This window comes from Alligator mississippiensis, chromosome 12 (assembly GCF_030867095.1).
Source record: "Alligator mississippiensis isolate rAllMis1 chromosome 12, rAllMis1, whole genome shotgun sequence".
Classification (NCBI taxonomy): domain Eukaryota; kingdom Metazoa; phylum Chordata; order Crocodylia; family Alligatoridae; genus Alligator; species Alligator mississippiensis.
Window position 1 is genome coordinate 55,187,228 of NC_081835.1, and position 20,685 is coordinate 55,207,912.

The 20,685-nt window shown below is 46.3% G+C and overlaps 1 long non-coding RNA gene across 4 annotated transcripts in view; it reads left to right on the forward strand.

The window, feature by feature from the left end:
- LOC132244473 (uncharacterized) overlaps positions 1-20,685 on the forward strand; it is a 174,612-nt gene that overhangs the window by 110,840 nt on the left and 43,087 nt on the right. For 3 of the 4 annotated variants that reach the window (XR_009455906.1, XR_009455903.1, XR_009455904.1), the window contains exon 3: positions 18,408-18,509. The exons of the other annotated variant lie outside the window; for it this stretch is intronic. This is a non-coding gene — a long non-coding RNA (uncharacterized LOC132244473). The remainder of the gene's footprint in view (positions 1-18,407; positions 18,510-20,685) is intronic. 4 annotated transcript variants of the gene reach the window in all.

The window sequence follows — 20,685 nt, forward strand, 5'->3', positions numbered from 1 at the left end:
GGTCACCTGGGTATTTGTAATATTAGTTTTTATTATTTGGTGATAATATTAGCTTTGTTGGATAATGTCTGTTGGTCCCAGTCTGGGAGCCATTGTGTTGGGAACTGTGGAGATAATAAAGAGATGGTCCCTGCCTTATAAACTAAGCATGAGATAAGTTCTAACAAATGGATGCAACAAACAGTTTCTCAAACCACACAGAAACAGAGAGAAGGTTGTGATTAGTGCAGTAATTAGCTGGTAGGGGCTAGGGATGGAGCCAATTCAGGTCCCTAAAATACAAACCACATTTCAGACTTTGCATTGAGTGACCCCTGTCCACTGCTAATGGCATGCAAAGCCTGAACCAAAAACCTGGATTAGAAGGCCATCATCGCCTAGAGATATTCGAGTCTGGCTCCCAACTTGCTGGCTTAATCTTTGAAGGGACTCTCGCTGAGTTTGCCATACTGTGGCAGGATTAATTTATTCAGCCCAGTCCCTAACAGAAAAGCATCAGATCACATATGTTACTGCGTGTAGGTTATAGCCTGTATTGTGTTTTTTTTCAGATATAGTTGGGAATAAAACCCATGTGTTATTCTAACTCTCTTGTTCTATGAACCTTTCATGTGCTGCTGTAACTTTCTACAGAAGCCAGCTCAGAGACACCCACACTCTGATCCTCGAGCGTTTCATCCAGTTTCATTGCAGGATTAACTTCTTTGCTGTGAGGCTGGTCTATAACATCAATTCTTTCTGTGCTTCTGTGACATTTTTCCCTTTCCTAGTCCCCCCCCCCCCCCAACAAGAGACATACTATGTTTTCTGTGGGTATTTTAATGAACCTATCTCCATAGTTTACAATAATATGGTGCGCTGATGGGTATGCGGTTGTCAGCAGTGAAAAACAATTAGGAAGAAGATCAGTGTTGACATTGTGAAGGTACTTTGGGAATAGTAAATAATTGATCCTGATCTGTGCATCCCCTCCATGGCCTTCTACCGTAGGCAGTACTAGTTCATACATGGGAGCTCTTAGGTGCTCTCTTCAAGGATCTCAAGTATCAGGGTGATAAGAGCTCTTCTGGGCACAGACGATCTTTGTTGTGCACGTGCGTTCGCAGGCCCCAGACTTTGTAGTGGAATAGTCCTCCCTCTGGAATCAGTTATTCTTTTCAGAACCATCGTCTCACGATTCTTCATTTCAGATGCTAGCACTTTTTCAAATCCCCCTTCCAGAAGCGAAGGGGACACTGATATATGAACAGGGTGAACCTATCTGGACTAAAACAAGTGGTATCCCTCAAAATAAAAGACATTGTGGTGAAGCTTAGTACAAACTTCCTCCCACTAAGGGACCTGCCATTCTGGGGGGAGAAAGACATGGATTGTATTCCTGAAAAAAATCCATGAAGTTTCAAGCCATTGTTGATGTCAAAGTAATAGTGCCTACAGACCTCAGCCATTGTGTTGGACGTTGTCCAAACACTGGATAAAAACCAGCCTATGTCCCAAAGAGCTTACAATCTAAAGAGACCAGGAGTAAAATGGGATTGAATACACATGCAGAGTTAAGGAAGTGATGGTTTTTGCAATGTCAGGTAAGTTCCATGTTTTAAACTCAGTTTGTAGCATGGCGACAGTAACTGCTAGGGGATCCCAGATTAATCGCAATAACACATTCGGATTCGAACCAATTGAAAATTACACAATTTTTGACTCATGGTTTATTGACATTTTGTATTTTGATCTCAGAAACTTCTGAATTTTTGGTAGGAATTTGGCCAGACTTACAAAGCTTTCACTCTAAAGATAACAGTAACAATGGGCTAAGATAGACTAACTAGGATTCAATTACTGGCTTTTTCTGCTTATAGTTTCCTGTCCTCTTCAATTTCAGGACTCTTCAAAACCTTATTGCCTGAAATCTAATGATAAGCAGCTAACTGGAATTAAAATTCCAGGAATAAAAGGTGAATACACTTCCGCGGGAACCACCATTTAGTCATTTCCTGCTGGCCTATTAAAAAAGCATTGAAGACAGCTTTGCTTTGTAGGCTCTGTGATGCTTATTGATTTATCTGGACCACTGCTTTATCATTATTTTAACCGATTGGAAAATGAAGACTCATTTAAGCAATCAGCCAACCAAAATAAGTTATTTAAGTTGAGTTGGATCTTTAATGAGAGGTTAGCTAAAATGTTGATGAGAAACATGGAGAAATTTAAAATGTTCTCTTTGCACAGCATGCTGTTTCACGGGGAATACTCTGGTGGAAGTTGCACTGCCTGATTCAATGTGGCTGAGTTTTATTTTGGTGTAAACCTTTCACTCCCAGTCAGCAAGTGGTCACACACTGTGCTATCAGCAAGGTTGTACATTGGATTATATGTCAATGAAGGAGAGTTAAGAGCAAGTGAATTAAACTGTCTGTACCATGCTGCCTGGTGGACTAGGAGACGGTGTGTTTCTAAGCTATTCATTTGGGTCTGGGGGGCTACAGAGAGAGATGGAAAAAGAGACTCTCCAATGCACTTGAACTAGAGCTACTAACCTGAATTAAAACCCAAGTGGCCTCAGTCTTCACTGCCATTTAGACCTAAGATAGTTAACTCGGGTTAGCCAAATTAATTGAAGACCCCTTTTTAGCAGTCCAGAGACATCCTTAGGTGCATTATCTTCACAGTGCCACCACTTCTAAAAGCATGATCCAGTCCATAATTAGCATTAAGTAATGCTAATAATGCATAATGATAAATCCATAGCAATACACAGCACAATCTTTTTCCCCGTAGGCAGAAATTATTTAAAATATTCTAATAGAAAAATAAAAGAATCATCATATTGCACATACATCTTATTTCAAGACAACACTGGAATACGTGTCACAGATTTGGGATCCCAATGGTAATCCTTTAATTAATAAAACTGAAGCTATCTAGAAATGTGATTCAGGATTTGTAATAAATAATTACTCATCATGACAATCTCTTAATGGGCTATTAAACGACTTAGGTTAGAATTCTCAACAGCTGACATGTAAATATCTGAAACAAAAAATCTCTTTCCCCGATATATAATGGTCTAATTACTATTGAAGAGGACAGTTCTGTTTTCTCTGTTTCTTGTGTCTTTAAGAACAGATCAGGCTTAGAAAACAGAAAGCTATCCAGCACACACTGATTGCTGCCAGAAACCAATTTTTCAAGAACTGTCGTTGAGTCATTAATTATCTGCAGGTCCCATTCGTCCTGAATCAATGGCAAACTTTGTGAGATCTTGGATGAATTTAATTAATGCAGGAATATGAGTTGTTATATGCTTCGTGCTTGAGCAATTATTGTCCTAGTGTAACCCTTGAATGAAAGGATTGCAGGAAAAAGATAAAAGTAAATGGGATGCTGCAGACCTCTCCTTAGAACGAACACACAGAGGAACATGTCTATCAATATGGCTTTGAGGCGCAGCCCTGATCCTGTCATCAGACTCTTACATCTGCAGAGAGCCCCAATGAATACATGCATTACATTGCAGTGAGCCATTTTCTGTTGAATAAGCTGATGCCTATGGTGTCATGCAGCTTTTTAATGTAATCATAAGATAAATTGCTTAGGCCTCATGTTTAAGTTGAGTCAAAATGTTTGGCAGCGGGCAGAGGAGGGAGATTTCTTTTTGAATACATTGAAAGCCATGTTCTTTAGTTAAACATTGCCCTAGCATAATGAAAACCTGAATGCGCTGGACAAGTTCTCAGAAGAATTAGGAAGTGAAATGTACAGTCTAATTTCACTGCCCAAACTGAGACGAGTGACCAGTTGGCTCTGTTTCACCAGACAGTGCCAGGTTTTGTCAGGGCACTGATGCCCGAGTCCCACAGGCTCTTCCTTCAGGACACTGGCAATGCCCAAATTTGCCATGTTGTATATCAAAATACATAAGGTTTCTTATAACTACAAACATTTATCCAAGACCTACTGCTGCGCCACGTAGAACTTTGTCCATTTAACCGGCATAGGGAGCATGCTGGAAGAAATAGTGAACCACAGTGCAATGAACACTGTTTCAGAGGGAAAGTTTAGATATATGTAGTGGCCATCAGAGGTGTTCCTTAGTTCAGAATTAATGTTCATGGCTTTGTTCAGTGTAAATGGAAAAGTCTCCACTGAGACTTGGTCTACATATTGATTTAGTACTGGTCTAACTATAATGCTTGGAGATGTGAGTTTTTTTAACCTTTATAGATCCATCACATTCCCAGTGAAGTTATGGGAGTTTGCCATTGATTTCAAAGTGGCCAAACTTCCATCAATGATTTCACCCAATGCTGCAATATTATACTGCTCCCATGGGGTCATAAATCCTATTTAATTTTCTGCCCTTATCTTTAGCTGTCACATTCTTAAGAAGACACAGGAACCACCTGTATGCTCACAAGCAAGGGATAACATGACTGTGGAAAGCATATGAGTCAAAATCTGGCATTTAGGCTGGTGATTTTCCAAAAATGATTCTAGTTATTTTACACCCAGCCAGCAGCTATTCTCAGTGAGTAAAGTGTGCCATTGTCACCTTCTGGTAGAGAGACCTGTAGAAACTGTGTGAGTTGACAGTGGCTATAAACCAAATGTGGATAGCCTCCAACTATAGCGGTCTGTGGTTTTAGCTGTAGAGAGCAACCCTGGTTCAGTTTCCACTAGCGATGTTGTTACAAATAAGTGATAAAGGGAAAAGGGAGGATTGAACCTTTTCTTTTTTTCCCTTGAGGGGGTTTCATGTGCCTTGCCACACATGGATTTCCATGGGATCTGTGGCATATCCCTGGGGCACTCTGGCTTTGCACAGATCCATGCACAAACGTACCACTTTACATCCCAAACCATGGCACACACCATTACACATAAGACACAGCCTGTTGCACATTACATTGTGTGGTGTGTAGCTAAGTCCTCTCCTTCTTTCACGAAAAGCCACGCACCAGGGAATGGCTGGATACACGTTAAATGTTTTTGTTTTTTTTCTGGTAGGCAGCCTGCAGCATTACACTGACTGCCTGTTTCATGCCAGCAGACAACCTCATTCTCATTCAGAGCTCAAACTGAGGTTATTACCAACTCAATCCAATTGCTAAGGCTTGAATGTAATCTGGATTTTCCCCTGCAGCCCCTTCTCAGATGGGTTAGCCCTCTGCCTGCGCCTTCATCGCTCTCTTCCCTCTGTCTCTCACTCCTTCATTTGTTGGCTTTGGGATTTCCAGCAGACCCTTCGCCTCCCCTTGCAAGCACCTCTTGGTTATTAAAATGCAGCTCAGGATGGTTCACTTTGCCTGGTACATTATCATTCCTCGTTAGAGACCCCTCCAGGGCCTGCGATATGCCTGCACCGACTTTATAATTACAAAGTCAATTTCTAAACAGACATTTGCAAATAAGTCAATTTAAATACCGAGATTTGCAAACAATAATTAAGCAGTAGCTTCTTTTTTAATATCTATATATATAATTAATGCCTGTGGGCTTTTCATTTTACCTTGTGACTGCGTAGTTTGCAATTGTTTGTCAAGCGAAAGCATTCTCAGAAAGCAAATCAAACCACTGATGGGTTTTAGAGCTGTTTAAGGAAGTGCCTTACCTCCCTGCCTACAGGAGGCTTTCTGTGCAAGCCTCTGTCCTCCTAGCAGCTGGCAGGGATGCAGTTAGGTGCCTCACGGCAAAGCAGCTGAGCAGGGGTCTTTCCCCTTCAACATAAGGACAGCAGACCTGACCTGGGGGGGGATTCTGAAAGCAGATGGGAAGCTGGGATTTAGAGGAATGGAAACATTAGTGTAGGGTATCCAACTGGGTGTTCCCCAGAAGAGGGGCAAGGAAGAGCACCAAGGGAAAAGAGTGTGCGAGAGCAGCCCTCCTTGGGAGGTGTCACCCCAGGATGGGTATCCCAGGAGTGAGGGATCTCTCTTCTGTCTGTCTGAAGCAGTGCTCAGCATTTCCCCATGGTGGCCTAAATCCCTGTGGTTCTCCTAAGGCAGCTCCCATTCCTTGTCTCTTTTCATACATGGTTTCTTTTAGGCCTGGTTCTTGTACTTTGTCACATGTAAGTGTCAAAGGGTGACTGGTCCAGTGCTTTAGGAAAAGCAGTAAAAGTGCTCTTTGGAGGGCCTGTGTTTTGGGGGCCCCTTCCTACCCCACAGCAGGCTAACGGTGGAAGTGGGGTGGTAACTCTTCGCCTACTCATGATCTATGCCTCTAGAAACCAGATTAATAGATGCTAGGGTCAGGAGGGACCTCAACAGATCATCAAGTCTGACCCCCTGCCTGGGCAGGAAAGAGTGCTGGGGTCAGATGATCCAAATTACATGCGTACAGACAGGATATGCCTTGCCTTGGGCACAGAGGTGTTGTGGTAAGCCCACCAACCCATCCCCTTTCCCTGCCTTTGAGGCTCTGTTAAGAAAACTGCAGAGACTGCTCCTTACAGGGAAGAATAGGTACTGTGTAGCCCATTATGCACTACAGCAAAATACCAGGGAACACCAAATGTAATGAAATGGCCGACGGGCTGGAGGGATGGGGCTGGAAGCTCCACTCCTTGGCACTTCTTTTTTAATGGGCCCCTACTTTCACACACTGAACGCATTAGATCCTGTCCCCGCAGCCTGTACTTATATCTACTCTAGCACTCTTCTTCATCCCATGGAGACTATCATCCCCAAGGCCTTTTGATGTTTGATTCCCAGCTACCGTTTCAGCAGGTCTCCAGTGTTACCTTTCCCTGTAGAGCATCTCTGGCCTTAACCTAGCCCCATGCTCCTAAGATGCCCTATGCTTTCATTTTGCTATTGGGTTTTATATCCTTCCAGCAGGGCCTTGCTGGCTTTCTATCATTTGAGTGGCAGCTGCTGCTCTTGTTAATGGCACCTCCCTCCGCTTTGGAGCCCACTGGTCCAGCAGTTGCCAGGGTCAGCCCTTATCTGTCTCTCTGTAGCCGTTCCCACTCCCTCTGCAAAGCTATTTGTCTCTGCAGCAAGGCCTGATTTGGCTTCAGCTTTCTGCTCCCATTCAAGTCTCATTCCTGCCTTGAATCTTCCACTCTGCTTCTTTTCTTCCAGTCTTCACAACACAGTATTTCTTCCTCACTTGTTTTTCTTTCCATGATGATGATCTAATCACACCAGGTCAGGTCACAGCTTCCCTGCTGGCTCAGCTGTCACACATCCTACATGCTTCTTCACAGAAAATGCATCCTGTGGCTTTGTTGTGTGAACCACCCCTTAGACCTCCCTCCCTCATGCAGCCTACTGCCTAGCAACAGTGACTTTCCATGGAATAAGACTCCACCCAGGTTGGCCCTGATTTCCAACACCCTGCTAGTCTTCAAGTAATGCTTAACGCTCTGTCAATGTTCCCCTACGCTTCCCTGCAATAGGATCATAGAAAATGCGGGTTGCCAGGGACCTCAGGAGGTCACATCTAGTCCAACCCCCTGCTCAAAGCAGGACCAGCCCCAACTACATCATCCCACCAAAACTTTGTTTACCTGGGTCTTAAAACCTTGCAAGGATGGACAGTCCATAACCTCTCTGGGTAACCTGTGCCAGTGCTTTACTACCCTCCTACTGAGACTTTTTCCTAAGATGTAACCTAAACTTCCCTTGTGGCAACTTGAGACCATTGTTCCTCGCTCTGTCATCTGCCACCACTAAGAACAGTCCAGCTCCATCCTTTTTGTAACCCCCTTCGGGTAGTTGAAGGCTGCTATTCAACACCCTCCTCCCCTGACCCCGCCTCAGGCTTCTCTTCTGCAGACTAAATTAGCCCAGATCCCTCAGCCTACCCTCATAAGTCATATGCCCCAGCCCCTGAACCATTGTCATTGCACTCTGCTGGACTCTCTCCAATTTGTCTACATCCTTTCTGTAATGGGGGGCCTAAAATTGGACAGTACTCCAGATGTGGCCTCACCAGTGCTGAATAGAAGAATCACTTCCCCTGATCTGGTGGCAACACTGCTCCAAATGCCGCCCAGTATGCCATTAGATTTCTTGGCAACAAGGGCACACTGTTGGCTCATATTCAGTTCATTGTCCATTGTAACCCCCAGCTCCTTTTCTGCAGAGCTGCTGCTTAGCCGTTTGGTCTCCAGCCTGTACTGGTGCATGGGATTGTTTCATCCTAAGTGCAGGACTTTGCACTTGTCCTTGTTGAACCTCATGAGATTCCTTTTGGCCCAATCCTCCAATTTGTCTAGGTCACTCTGAATCCTAGCTCTACCTTTCAGCATACCTACTACTCCCCCCAGCTCCGTGCCATGTGCAAATTTGCTGAGGGTGCACTCTGGGCCATCTTCCAGGTCATTGATGAAGATATTGAACAAATCCCGCCCCAGGACCAACCCCTGGGGCACTCCACTTGATACTATCTGCCAACTAGACATTGAGCCATTGATTATTACCCTCTGAGCACAATGCTCCAGCCAGTTTTCTATCCACCTTACAGTCCATTCATCCAGCCCATGCTTCTTTAGCTTGCCTGCAAGAGTGCTGTGGGAGACCATATCAAAAGTCTTGCTAAAGTCAAGGTACACCACATCCACTGGTCTCCCTGCATCCACAGGGTCAGTCTCCTCATCAAAGAAAGCATTCAGGTTGGTCAGACATGGCTTGCCCTTGGTGAATCCATCCTGACTGTTCCTAATCACCTTCTTTGCCTCCAACTGCTTAGAAATGGATTCCTTGAGGATCTCCTCCATGGTTTTTCCAGGGACTGAGGTGAGACTGACTGGTCTATAGCTCTCTGGATCCTCCTTTTTCCCCTTCTTAAATATGGGCACTGCATTTGCCCTTTTCCAGTCATCTGGAACCCCTTCTGATTGCCACGAGTTTTCAAAGGTGATGGCCAGCAGGTCTGTAATCTCATCAGCCAACTGCCTTAGCACCCTCGGGTGCATTGCTTCCAGCCCCATGGACTTGTACATGTCCAGCTTTTTTAAATAGTCCCTAACCTGTTCTTTTGCCACTGTTGAATGCTAACCTCATCCCCAAACTGTGCTGCCCAGGGTAGTAGTCTGGGAGCTGATTTGCCTGTGAAGACTGAGGCAAAAAAGGCATTGACTACTTCAGCCTTTTAAGCATCCTCTGTCACAAGATTGCCTCCCCCATTCAGTAATGGATCTACACTTTCCCTGATCCTCCTAGTGCTACCAACATACTGATAGAAACCCTTTTTGTTACCCTTCACATTACTTGCTGGCTGCAACTCCAATTGCACTTTAGCCTTCCTGACTTCATCCCTGCATGCCTGAGCAGTGCTCTTATACTCCTCCCTATTTATTTGTCCAAGTTTTCACTTTTTAATAGCTTCCTTTTTCTGATTTAATTTACTGAAGAGTTTTCTGCTAAGCCACGCTGGTCTATTGCCATACTTGCTAGTCTTCCTATACATCAGGATGGTTTGTTCCTGCACTCCCAGTAATGCTTCCTTAAAGTACAGCCAGCTGTCCTGGACTCCTCTCCCCCTCAGACTGGCCTTACTCTGGCCTCTCCCCCTCAGGGTCCTTACTCTGCTGCTCTCCATCCTTCCTTTCCTCAGGATCCTGAACTCAGTCACCTCATGGTCACTGCTTCCCAACTTGCCATCCACTATACTACATTTCCCTCCAACTCTTCCCTGTTTGTGAGCAGCAGGTCAAGAAGAACGTGGTCCCTAGTTGGCCTGTCCAATACCTGCACCAGGAAGGTGTCCCCAAAACTCTCCAAAAACTTCCTAGATTGCCTATGCACTGCTGTTTTGCCTCCCAGCAGATGTCAAGATGATTGATGTCCCCCATGAGAACCAGGGCTTGCGACTGGGAAACTTCCACTAGCTGTTTGAAGAAAGCCTCATCCACCACTTCTTCCTGGTCTGGTGGTCTTTCACAGACCCCCACAACAACATCACCCTTGTTGCTCTCTCCTCTAACCTTAACCCAGTGACTTTCAACTGGTCTGTCTCCAGTTTCATACTGGTGCTCTGAGCAATCATATGGCTCTTTTACATACAGTGCAACTCCTCCTCCTCTTCTCCCCTGCCTGTCCTTTATGAAGTTTGTACCCATCCATGACAGTGCTGCCGTCATGTGAGCTCTCACCAAGCCTCTGTTATTCCAGTCATGTCATAGTGCTGTGACTGTGCAAAGACTTCTGATTCCTCCTGCTGGTTTCCCAGGCTCTGTTCATATGTCTAGTGGCACCTGAGGTAACTGGTTGATTGCCCTGATTCCTCAGGAAGTAGGAGAGCACCTCCCTTGCTGCCCCTACCTGCTTCTCTTCCTCCATGTCTTCTGCTTCCTCATTTATGTCAAGGCTTTGGTACCCAACTCCCGCTGAACCTAGTTTAAAGCCCTCCTCACTAGGTTAGCAAGCCTGTTGAAAAGATGCTCTTCCCTCTCTTCATCAGGTGAATCCCATCTCTTCCCAGCAATACTTCTTCTTGGAACAACATCCCATGGTCGAAGAAGCCAAAGCCCTGCTGGCAACACCACCTATGCAGCCAGGTATTGATCTACATGATGCACCTGGTTCTTCCTGGGCCCTTTCCCTTGAATGGAAGGATCGAAGAGAACATGAGTCGAGCCCCAGATCCCTTCACCCTTGTACCCAGAGCCCTGTAGTCACTTTTGATCCACTCAGGGTCACCCTGGCAGTATCATTGGTGCCCACATGGATAAGCAGCATGGAGTAGTAGTCAGAGAGACAGATGAACCTCAGTAATCCCTCCGTGACATCTTGGATCCAGGCTTTGGACAAGCATCAGACTTCCCGAGACAACAGGTAAGGTTGACAGATGGCTCCCTCCATCCCCCACAGAAGGGAGTCTCCATCTACCACCACCCATCACTTCTTCTTGGCAGTGGTGGTCTTGATCCTGCCCACCTTGGGGAGGCCTATCCTGTCCTCCTCCACCAGTGCTCCACAGTCACAGGTCTAAGCTTTTCCTAAGTATAGCCTGTAGCTAATCCCAGTGAAATTATATGGTATAAATAAGTAATGTGGACAAATATTCCCTGGAAATTAGGGTCAAGTAAGCAGGTAGAGAATGGGACTTACTATGAGGAAGGAGATGAGTTATAGTGTTGTTTCACCACAGGCTTGTTCTTTCATTTCTGTTCTCGCTGCCTCAGTTTCTCCATCTGCAGTATTGCTGTAACAAGAGAGGCCTGCCTTATACAGAGATTGAGTGAATGAATAAAGTATATTTGCAAGGCAGTCTGGACTCCTGCGATAGAAGTTGCCGCAGAGTGCAGATAGTGCAAACAATTGGTATTGCAACCTTATTTCATTTACAACATGAGAGGTTCGAATCTTTGGTCTTCTCCTGTTCTTGCAGCAATTGTACGTCAGGAAAACCCCAACGATTTCAATCGAGTTACTCCTGGTTTATATTGGGCCTCGGCCTTTAAACATTTTTTTGCACCTTAACTCATCATGCTCCTGATAAAAGTACTCTGGGGCGAAAACTATCCCTGATATAATTCTAGACTTTAATAGGCTATAGAGCAAGGGTGCATTTTACCCAGCACACTTTATCCAAACATTACTACCCAAAATGATATTGGTGATCAGCATATTTGCACGTAGCCTGGGCCCTGATGTTAGCTCAGGCAAGACTGCTGGAAGCAGACCTGCTCATGCCCTGGATCCAAGCACTATAAATACTAGCGACAATTATATATCCCTTCTTTTCCCTTTTTATGGGTATGCGAGGACAATAACTTAAAGCACTTGCTGCTATTCAGCACAAAAACAAATAACAGAACAACTCCGGCTGTGATGCATTTCAACAGCATAACTTAGGCTTGCCACCGTTCTATTAAGTTATAAATATCTATCACTTGACGAAGCCAATGCTTTTCAGCAGGGAAGGGAGTATTAAAAAAAAAAGAAAAAAAACTAAACCCAGAATCGTGGTTGCTATAGCAATTAACAATGGGCATCCTTCTTCAGGAGCCAGAGATGCTGATGCAGCTAAAACAAATGTTTGCGTATGGCCGTGGCGGGGACGGTGACGGATTAGGGAGTGCTGGCCTTGAGCCGCGATGTAATCCAATTCTAAATAAATCATAAATCTAAGTGCAGACTGGCAAGCTGGAGAGAATACCAATGTAGGGAGGGTACAGGCAGGGCAGCATCGATTTAAGAAGGGGGACCAGAGGCAGGGGGCATGGGTGGTAGAGGGCAGAGGGTAGAGGGTAGGAGTACAAATGGTGGGTATGTCTGCAATCCAGCTCTCTTGGCATAGGACAGTGCTACTGGCCAGCCATATACTTCCAATGATCCCTGCTTAGATTCTCTCTCCCAGCTAGATGGAGGTTAAATCCCATTCAGAACTACCTCTAGCATGGAAGCCCTGGAGAAAACTTGGTTGCAGGGTCCTGACATGGCTCCCCTAATGTCGACAGCAAAATGTCCATTGATTTTAGTGAAAGCAGGATTAGGACCCTTAGGTATGGACAAATGAATAAACTGTAGTGAGTCAAAAGGGGGCAGGGACTTACCATAAATTAGCTGCTCCACTGTAACTAAGAGAGGTAGATGGCTGTGTTAGTATGTCTGCTCTTACCCTCTAGTAAGTGACAATTAAACCCACATAATTTGCCCCTCTTTCATTTTGGACTACTTGTACCCTGCTGTCTGCCTAAGTTAACGTAGTTTAGGTTTCACTTGCTATGGGGTGGAAGAGTGGACAGATAAAGTTACCTTGTAGCAGCTGACATGCCACAAGTCCTCCCCTTTTGTAATGCTCTCTGACATTGAATCATAGAATCATACCAAATTAAAGTGGGAAGGGACCTAAGGAGGTCATTTTGTCCAACCCTCTGCTCAAAGCAGGACCATCCACAACTAGATTATCTCTGCCAAGTCTTTGTCTAGCCAGGTCTTAAAAACCTCCAAGGATGGAGATTCTACCACCTCTTTGGGTAACCTGTTCCAGTGCTTCACTACCCTCCTTGTGAGAGAGATTTTCCTAATATCTAAACTATCCTTTCCTTGCTGCATCTTGAGACCATCAGTGACTGGTGCCTCCTGAATCTGGGAGGGGGGGGCACCTGCAGAAAACGCCAATAGTGGCAGCCCTGTTGGGGGTGCCACCAGCCCTACTGACAGCATCAGTGTCAGCCATCAGTGGGGGCACCGGCCCCGTTAGGGGGAGCACGTGTACCCCCATGCACCCCCTACAAGTCGCTTATGCTTGAGACCATTGGTTCTTGTCATCTGCCACCACCGAAAACAGTCTAGTTCTATCCTCTTTGTAACCACCCTTCACAGATAGTTGAAGGCTGTTATTAAATCCCCCTCTTATTTAGTCTGGAGAAGAGAAGACTAATCCCAGTTCCCTCTCTTCATAAATCATGTGTCGCAGCCCCATTACACTTTTTTGTTGCCCTCCACTGGACTCTTTCCAATTTGTCCACATGCTTTCTGCAGTGGGGGACCCAAAACTGGACACACTACTCCAAATTTGGCCTCAGCACTCCCAAATAGAGGGAAATAATCACTTTCCTTGACCCACTGACAACACTCCTACTAATGCAGCCCAGTATGCCACTAGCCTTCTTTAACAAGGGCACACTGTTGGCTCATATTCAGTTTTTTGGTCCACTGTAACTCCCAGATCTTTATTGGTCTGTATCCTTCAGCGTGGGAGTAAAATCTTGAAAGCTGCTTCCCTTTTCTTTCTTCAGGGGATGCTATTGACCCAATGCTCCTGTGAGTTGGACAAATGGCTTCAAACCCTGATAGTGAAGGGGAGCCCCCAGAACAGCTGACACTCTGTTCTCAGTCTTACAGGGTTGGCTCCTCACCCAGCCTATTTGGCAACTAAGGCTACGCAGGTCTAGTTTTTGAGGCTGGGTTTCAAATTGGAAACAGTTCAGTAGGAAGGTATTTTCTCTCTGCTTTTTCTCTCCACGCTGTTTCCTTTTTCTCTCCAGGATTTCTCTTTACTCACTTATACTCTATGGCTTACCCAACTAATCCCCTTCCTAAAGGGCCTCACCCCACTACAAGAATTAAAGTGGGGTATGCTCTAGAGAGGCACACATACGACAACAGTGGGAAGGGAAAGCAACTGTTGACCTGAATAAGTAGTGATTCCTTCACACAGAACCTGGGAATAAGTAGAGCTAGTGGGAGTGGAGGACAGAAGATGGGCCATTCCTGCTTAACCCAGCTTATGCATCATGCCTGTTCAGTTAGAGTTGCCTCGGTCCATAAAACAGTACAACAGTGCCAAGAGCCATGCCGCCACCTCTTGTCCAACCCCCAGTAAGTCGCTTTTCCTTCCATTAATTCAACCAGAGGCCTTTCCCTCTAGGATAGCTCACCTAATGAACAGGGTTCTGCATTAGGTTATAGACTGGATTTGTTTCCACTCTGGAAAAAGCTAGAGATCTCTTGGTTTCTTCTAGTCTCACTGACACATGGATTCAGCCTTGATGTGGAGTGAAAAATTAAAATGAGGACAGTTCAGTCAACAGTATGTCTGTGAAATTAATGAGCCCCTTCGCCTCCAACACCTGATAATTACATCTTTCAATTAAATGAACTCTCTCCCTGTCCAAGATCTTATAAATTAACTCAGTGATGCATCTTTGTGGGCTGCCAAAGCTTTCATATGCCAAAACCTGTGAGAGCTGCCAGGTCCTCAGAGTGAGAGAAGATTAGGGCCTTAGGCCCAGATCCATGGAGAGACTTAGGTTCAATATCTCAGAATTTCTAATGTCAACCTGAGATGCCTACAGAGCTTAGGGGCCTCTGGGGGACAGTTGGCAGTGTTGAGGATTGCAATTTTGGGCCTTAGGCACCTAAAGTGTGCATGAGATGAGGCATAGGCCTCAAAGTCCTTCCATGTGCCTAGCCCTTAGTGACTTAGTGCATTCCATTGTCCCAATCCTTGGCCACAACCCTAGATGAGTAAAACACATTTGGTGGGAGGCCAACAGTTAGCTGAATATTTGTGTTGCGGGGAGAGGTGAGCTTGTCTGAGTTGGAGTTTGTTACCTTTGTCCCTTGTAAGACTCTGCATTGATCCAAATTAATGAGAGGTCTTTTACATTAGCTACAAGTGATTCCCCATAAAGAAGTGTCACTCTGCAACAGGAAAATGTACAGGGGAGCCAATGCATTATTTATTCACCAGGCACTGCAAGCAATGGAAATGGCAGCATCAGCTACTGTGACTGCCTCCCTGGCAGAGCTCTGTGGGCCCGGAGAGCGCTGTGTAGAGCACGACTTACTCTTGGCTGCTTAAAGACACAGGTTCTCAACCATGCTATTGCTCCATGATCTTCAACAGTCACATGCCAGGTTATACCACCTGAAAATCTGATGGATTTTACTCACTCCCTCTGTCGCAGGGCACCCTGGTGCCTGCTCCTATAGAGGAGAAACTGCCAGGGAGCGAGTGAGCGCGCCCTGGCCTGACATGACGAGCCCAGCTGAGGCTGGCTCAGGTAATGAGCGCAGCTGCGGGTTGCCGGAGCAACCAAGCGGAGCCAGCTGCCTGTAGGGGGCAGGGCCTGGCCCTTATAAAGCCCAGGGCTGAGGCCAGGCTGGCAGTTCTCTGCAAGCAGCTGGAGTGGCAGGAGCTCCCTCGGCCGAGATATGGGAAGGAGCCTAAGTTGCAAGTACAGCTCATGATAGCCCTGGAGGCTTGAGCTATGAGGAGGAGTTATGGCCAGGCGGCTTGCATTTGTGTTACAGCCTAGGGGCTTGTGGTTTTGCTTTGTGTTTGTGTTATTACACCCGGAGGCTTGGGTGAGGCTGTAGGGGTTGGAGGAGGCTTCAATTACTCGCAAGCCAGTGCGTGAGCAACTGGCGGCGAGGAGCGCGGCCAGTGGGTTGCGGGCACAACCCGTAGGTTGCGGACGGGGACCGAGACCCCGGATTGTGTGTGGGGGGAACATAGCCCCCCGGCCCCAGGAAAGGGGCGGTATTACTGAGGAGCCCAGCGTGGGCGCGGCGAGCCCCAGAGAGGGGGAACGCCATTGTATTTTATTGAGTAGCCCAGTGTGGGCGCGGCGAGCCCCCAGAGAGGGGGAACGCCCTTGTACATTATTGAGTAGCCCAGTGTGGGCGCACGGGCATAGCGAGCCCGGCCGCAGGCTAGTGCGGCGATACCCCTCAGACCAAGGTAGGGCGCTGCGGTTGCCCCTGAGAAGACAGGGAGTAGCAGCGCGGTGAGCCAGAGTCGGGGAGGGTAGCCGTGCGGTTGGCCAAGGAAGGGCCGGGGCCCGCTAGAGAGTCCCTGAGCGGAACCACACCGGCAGGGCAAGAGAGGGAGCCCAGAGTGGGCCACATTAGAGAGGAGGCCTGGGAAGCGGGTGTATAGACCGAACAACGTCCTTTACATCTGTGAGGCTTGAGGCGTGGTATCAGGGGAGGTAGGAGCCACGCATAGCCCATAAGGCTAGGGCGCTTGGGCAGCGCCCATTGTACGGGGAGACCCACGAGGGGTCCAGGAGCTGACAGGCCCGAGGAAACACAAGGCAGCCTCCCTATTACATATTCGATCAAGACGTGGCGGGCGAGAATGGAGGGTGCCCTCGGGCCGGAGTAGCGCGGTGAGAGGGCCTCAAGGAGATCGCGGCCCTCCGTGAGGACCCCGCCGTGAAACCCTCATTTCTGAGGTTCCTACCACCCTAATGTTTCCTCTTCTCTAACCAGCCAAAGAGGACAAAGTTTCACTATATCACTTTTAGGTGTCTGTCCACTTTGGTCTCCTGTCTACACACACACGCACATGTTAAGGACAGAAGAAAGGCTGGGAGAAGTGATACATCTACAGCTTCATGATGAATGTTATGAAACAAAACAGTCTCCCCATTTTCTTTCTATTTTTTCCTCCTTCTAAGTAGCCAAACACATTCAGTGAGATCTACAGCTGGTTTTTATAAGTTCACCATAAATCCAAGCAGCTTCTGTAATGCACAGCAGGCAGCTGCTGTGATCATGTAATTCAGCACAAACCCGTTGGACAATGGCTGAAAACGCTGAGGCTGTATTTTCCTCTTAAACACACACAGACATGCGCGCTATTTCAATTAAGACAATTAGCGGTGACCAAGGGCAACTGCAAAGCTCCAATTAAACCAGCACAAAGTCTAACATGATCCACAGTGTCACAGAGCAGGTTGGAACATGTAACCCTGACAGCCTTTGTCTGCCAGATAAAAGGGTTTAAACATTCTCTCTTGTCTCCTTCCAGACCTCCTGCAATCTCTTCTCATTTAATAAACTGGAGCACTCATCTCCAGTCTTTATAGCTCCTCATTAATTTGCCCCACAGAAGGGACTTAAGAGGAGGTGGAGCCTCCTTTGCCTTTAACACCCATCCCGGTCTTTCAGTTCCATTTAAGCACCAGCCTTGGTGCCCGCCTGTCTCGTCACCTTGGGGATAAGCCGAAATGCTGATTTAGGCTTTGCTGACCTTTTCACTAGCAGTGATTGGATCCAGGCTATGCTTTGTGTCTTCCATTGTCAGCCTGCAATAAAAGAATGAGAATGATTTCAGGAGGGGAGCAAACAAAGCACCAGCATCTTCTCTCTCACACAATGCTAGTGTAACTGGACTCTTCCTTTATTTTCACTGGTACATGTGTAGGTAAGGAACCATCCCTAGGAGATGTTGAAGATCCAGTTAATTTACCCATGATCAGTCCAGGTGAAAAAATGTGCCTGACAAAGTCTGCTCTGTACTTCTGCATAGGCATGCAATTAATCTTTCTGGGAGGAAAAGGGCCTAACAGGAATGTATGAGCCAACCTAGGACAGTCTAGGAGCGCAGATCGCAGGAGAGGGATGGGCTTGAACTGGCTGTCTAAAATGGAGTTGAAGCACAGGTCTTGGGAAAAGGATGCAGAGCCTCAGAGGAAACAAGCCATTAACAGCCTAGCAGTGCCCATCACCATGGCTTGACCTGACTTCTGTATGCATATCCATCCAGGCCAGATGTCAGGAAGCTCTTACCATTGGATATAATCTACGAGGTTGGTCTCTAGGGAGAAAAATGGTAGGTGCTGACATCAGCAAGACTTTGTAGCAGCAAAGGGACTTTTCATCCAAAGGCTGGAGCAAGTTTGAGAAGACAGGACTGCTAACAAAAGGAGATTACTAGGATCTTCCTGGGGTGAGATCTGGAGGGCACAGGGTGCTGGTAATGGTCTAGAAAGACCTTGTTCACCAAGTCAGACTCGATTTACATTGGTAATTTGTGGCTATTAACCTCTGTTAGCTGCTTAGTGGCCTTGGTGGTTTCAGTTCAATTGCAAGTGGACTGCTACATGCATTGCAAAAGCCACCAGCATAGTTAACACTAACTGACATGCTTGTTAACAGCCACTGCTGAAAAGCCAGATAATACATGGTCTGAGAGTTTGAACTCTCTTCTTAAAGGTTCTCCCTCCAATTACGGATTGATGGGTGGTTGGCAGATTCTGGCAGAGTCTCGGCTTTGTGGAGAAGCAGAAGACTCCAGAATACAGCGCTGTCATCCAGGTACCTTTCCACAATAGCTATATTTAGTAGGAAAAAAGATGCTGGACAGAGTCTGAGGGGTGTATTTGTTAGAAGAAACTCTCTAAGTCTCTCTCTTTTTGTGGCTTCTTCCCCATTTAGTTGGATTTGGTTTGCTTATTGGATTTTTAGAGTGTCAGCATCCGGAATAAATCCCACGAGAAGCCGCCTCTCAATTGTTTGTCGGTCCCAAGCAATGCAGGTGAAGGGGCTGTCACGGGCTGCAGCGAAGGAAATTAATTTTAAAAGCATCACCATTTGTCACTTTCATAATGAGAAAATGAGGTTCCACCTCATACAGAATTATTACAGCAGGCATTTATTGCCCAGAAGTTATCGGAGTGCTTGTCTTGATGTTTGCAATGGAGTGACTGCCTCCATGCAGCTAAACCAATACAAAGAACTGTTGTACACCCACTGCACTGGGGTTGTTCTTGTCCCTATGCCTGGCTAAAATAGGGAGATGCAAGCAACTCAGTCCCAAGCAAACTAATGAAAAGGAATGCCTGGTGGTGGCATGCATTCAGGTGCTCAGATACCCCAGCAGTGGCCATGAGTGAGTGAGAACCAATGGACTCTGGGATTTGCTTCCCAATGGGAACATCTACACAAGAAGTTTACTGTGGAGATTACTAATTAGCTCCGCAGTAAAGTCTCTGTGTCTACACATGTGGCCCTATTAGGCCACAGTAAATGAATAAATGCTGCCATAGGTTAGTCCTTGTCAACACAAGTATTATCCCATAGTGACATTATTTACTGCATTGCAGGGGACATGTAGACACTGACAGGGCTGGCTGGGGTATGAAGGTGCTTTAGTGTTGAAACCCTATTCTCCCTGCTAGCCAAGGCTGCTTTGACCTGTCTCAATGTGCTGCAGTCCCTGGGTGCATGTGTAAATGCCGGGCTTAGGAGCAATAAACTCTGGCGCAAACCGCACCAGAATTTATTGTGTTGCATTAATATCATGTGTAGACATGCCCGGTGTGGTTTGGCAGAGCCCAACACTTCTGACCTTCTGGGTACAGTGCAGAGCCCACCTGGTTTTCTTTCAGCTTTGCATGACTTTTTGGGGCTAGACTTGGGGTGATGGTGCCATATGTACTTCTGAGTGGGGAGTGCATTTGGTTTTGAATGATGCTGATAATACACAGGCCTGGTTTTAAGAAAAGGTACATATGGCTTCGGGGTGTTTGGTGTAGGAATCGTATTGCCCCTGAAATAGGGAACCTGTTGGACTGGGTTGAAATACTGAGGTCCAAGCTGGGGCAAAGCACATGGGTTTAGCAATAGCAAGTCTGGCGGATGCAGCTGGGATAAACAGCAGTGATCTACCTGTGGCAAATGATAGAAATCCAGCTGCGGTAAGTCTGACAGAGGCAACCACAGTGAATCTTGCAGCTGAGGCAAACATCAAGATGTGTGCGCAGGGTGCATAGATCAGAAGCAACTCATGAACCCCTTTGTTCTGAGCTAATCTATGGAGCCTGTGGTCCTGAAGTGGCCTGTGGAGACAACTCTGCCAGCAGGGAAAGTGTGCCTCATGCCGAGCTAGGAACTTCAATCTACAAGACTGTCACTCCAGAAGAGCTAATTAAACTGAACATAATAACCCTCCTTCTGCCTTTTTCATTTTCCTTTTTTTGGTGGAACTAGTTAAAGACCCCTCATCCCATCGCAGTTCTCTTTATCAACATCTTACCTCTCTCCAGCCCTTCCCTGCACCCTCCATTTCTCCTTCTCTGCTCACACACACAAACTTGCTCCCCCCAGGAAACCAGCTAATTATTTCCTGAATGCCCCCAGTGTTATTTTGCCTTGAGAACCACTCCTGCTGGGACTTCTCACGCGCTTATGATTCTCTGTGTGACAAAAGGTTTCTCAGTTTGGCTTTGAATGGGTATTTCTTTAATTTCAACATTTAGTCCTTTTGCTTCATCATCTGCACTTGGGCTGAGACTTATAGAAACTTCACTTGACATTATCTAAACCATTATCAATTAAATCCCTGCTCAACTGCCTTTTTCCCCTAAACTATATAAGTTTGGGCATTTTTTGCCTTCCCCCCTCCCCATTCTTGCATGCCTTTCAGTTGCAGATAAAGCCTTTTGCTTTTTTCCATTAGCTTTCCAAACCTGAAAACTTTTTTGTTTAATAT